The 3250-nt window shown below is 33.7% G+C and overlaps 1 non-coding gene across 1 annotated transcript; it reads left to right on the top strand.

The window, feature by feature from the left end:
* Positions 1–831: 831 nt before the first annotated feature.
* Positions 832–955, top strand: LOC130020839 (small nucleolar RNA SNORA26). The gene has a single exon (XR_008792042.1). It is a non-coding gene; the product is annotated as a small nucleolar RNA SNORA26 (small nucleolar RNA).
* The last annotated feature ends 2295 nt before the right edge of the window (positions 956–3250 follow it).

Here is a 3250-nt window from a genome sequence, read left to right on the forward strand (position 1 = left end):
AAGAGTAAGCAAGAACAACATAGGATAGGATAAATGTGCCCTGAAATGCAGAGAGGTATTAAAGAAGGGCCGTGACATTTTCCAAATGCTCCTTACTTCTTCCATAAATTGCATTATTGTGTATTGAAAAATTGCAATTACAGAACTGTCTCCCAAAATAAAAGTGATTAGAACTGACACAAGAACACCAGAAAAGCTTGACTCTCAGCTTGAAGGGTAGAGGAAATAAGAAAACCTTTCTGGAGCAAAACCAAAATAGCAGAGGAATGTCAGATTAGTGAGACTTCACAAATGAGTTCCAAGACTACTGAAGCACAGTGTATTAGCTTTATGACGAGAGTCATTAACTCTCCACAGACAGACAATATTTCTAAAGAGCTGCACTGTGTTAGAAACAGAAAATGCGAAAGATCTAGGAACAAAGCTCTGCTTTCTCACTAGTTATTAACCTCATTTATACACGAGTCTCTATCCTTATGCTCAGTGCCCTAATATGGTTCAGTGAATTGATATTTCATTCAGCAGGGTGTAATTGTGACCACAGAGAGATAACCCAAGAAGCTTGGTTCAATTGCAGTTACTACTTTAAATAAATACATAATATATATATGTACATCTTCCATACTTGGATACTTTTACTTTACAATTAAAACATTTACAATTAATTTAGTTAATATTTTATTCATATTAAAATAATCCAAAAGACCTTGTGCATCTCACATTGTAGGTATTTATTTTGTGGAGATATTAGAACAGTTTTGGAGGTTATTTCTCGAGTGTGACCAACAGACCTACTCAAGAGAATCTTACCCTCCCCCGTTGCCTTTCCTTGTACCTTTCTAAAGTTGATGCAGTTGCTTTATATTGACAATGCAGAAGGGTAAAGTAAGAGTCCATAAAAACCTAGAAAGGAGGTTGCAAAACTCTTCTTTGGATTCTGCCTGGAAACAAAGTGAATAAGGAAGAGGATCAGAGTTTACCTCACTTCCAAAGTAAAATCATTTTTATTACCAACGACAGCAACTACAAATCTTTTACCTCAAAAAGAGTGAAGGTTAAAATAGTGTAGTAAAATCACCAAAGCTTAATGGCAATGTATAACTAAAAGGTCTGTGATGAATCTCATGTGCCATTATGAGGTTACATTCCTTTTGTCGTTACTGAATTTAATTTATCAAACCATATTGAGTATTTCAGTATTTGTTCAGCAGGAATATTGGTCTAGTTTTTGTCCGTGTGTGTACATGATGTCTTCTAATTTTTCAGATGTCCTCTTTATAGGGTAATGTTCACCTCAGTGTACCTCATTGGAATAATTCCTATTTCTTCAATTTCTCTGATAGTGCCAGAGAAGACCAGAGGAGAATAGTTATGAAAATATTTGTAGCTCAAAAGTTAAATATCTCACCTAAAATATGGCTGCTTAGACCATAGTAGAATACCAGTATTTTGTGGACGTTAGACCAGATATACGAGAGAGAGAGAGAGAGAGAGAGAGAGAGAGAGAGAGAGAGAGAGAGAGAGAGAGAGAGAGAGAGAGCAATTAGACTCTGAAAGTTTGGTGGAACCCACTTATAAAACTGCACCTAGGTTTTGATTTGGGACCCGACTTTTCAATACTGTTTGAATATATATATGGTCATAATTGGTTTGTTAGATTTCTATTTATTCATGATTAGTTTGGGGTGGTTCTATATTTCTAAAAATAAACCAATTTACTATTCTTATGAAAAAACAGTGTCAGGACAGGATAGATTGTGCAGCATGTAGGGTGCTTGCCTTGCATGTGACTGAACCTTTCTAGTTCCTGGCATCCCATATGATCCCCTGAGCACTGCCAGTAGTGAGCCTTGAGTGTAGAGCTGGGAATAACTCCTGAACAATGCTGGATGTGTTCCCCAAACAAAATTAGTGCCATAAGTCTCCAAACTAATGTTTGATTGGTGAATCATTATATTTTTATATTTCTATGATAGCACTGTAGCACTGTCTTCCCATTGTTCATCGATTTTCTTGAGAGGGCACCAGTAACATCTTGCAACAAATTGTGAGACTTATTGTTACTGTTTTTGGTGTATCAAATATGTCACAGGGAGCTTGTCAGGCTTTGCCATGCAGGCAAGATAGTCTCAGTAGCTTGCTGGGCTCTCCAAGTTATTTGTTAATAAATTCCTTTTCATTTCTAATCCTATATATTAAGATCTAGCAGGTCTGACTCTAAGTTTTACTTATCTATGAATAAAAAAATTCTTTGATCCACATTCTTGTTTTATAATCCTTCATCAGTCTTGCCTCTAGAATATTTCACATAATCTATGACTTATACAAAATTTTGTATGTCTTCAATTTTTAACTTTAGTTTTCTGTATTTCTTATTTCTCCTCATCGTATCTGCATTTTCTCTTTACCAAAGAACAAAACGTCATTGGTTCGTGGTTTGAAAAACTTTGCTGCCAATTATATTTGATCTTTCCTCAAAAATATTTTTTCACATGCTCTCATATTTTTCCTGTTTCATCTCTTATAGTTCACATTTTCATTATCTTTCATCTTTTTCTAACAGTTGCCTTCTAGCTAGTTTTCAATGACTTCATTATAATTCTTTGAAATATTAACAGACATTCCCTACCAAAAAATCAGACAATATATAACTTTACAGTACAAAGGACAATAATGAGGTCATTATTATCTGGTCAAAAGTTGTCACAGATTATTCAGCTTTTTAAGATAACATATGGTGTCCTTGCTGTTCAAAATTATGCAAGACCTTATCTCAAATATTTCTATTTTCTTTCTCTAAAACTTACTGTGTAAAATACAATTTCTCTAACAAATCTTTTAAATACTTGCTTCTACATACCTCAATTAACATATTTATTCATGTTTTTGCTTTAGTATTCTTTCCACTCTGAACTAAAGCTAAATTTATCTTTCACACTCATTATTTCAACTATTAACATGTCTTCCAGGTTATACAAGAAAGCAACAAGTTTATGATTACTTATTCTTCACAGTAGTGTTCTATGCCTCAGTCCAAAAATATTTTTCTCAGCATAAAACAATAACCTTTGAAGGCCATGATATCTTTAGTATTTGCCATGTATAATTAATTTACTTATAGAGAAAACACCTATTGAACATCTGACAATATTTAGATAATAAGAAAGTAGAGAAGAGTTAAGCCTATATCTTGATTGCTTATTCTTTTAAAGGTATGAGTAGATACACAATAAGTATGTGGATAATAATA

This window comes from Sorex fumeus, unplaced genomic scaffold, assembly GCF_029834395.1.
Source record: "Sorex fumeus unplaced genomic scaffold, SorFum_2.1 ptg000013l, whole genome shotgun sequence".
NCBI lineage: Eukaryota > Metazoa > Chordata > Mammalia > Eulipotyphla > Soricidae > Sorex > Sorex fumeus.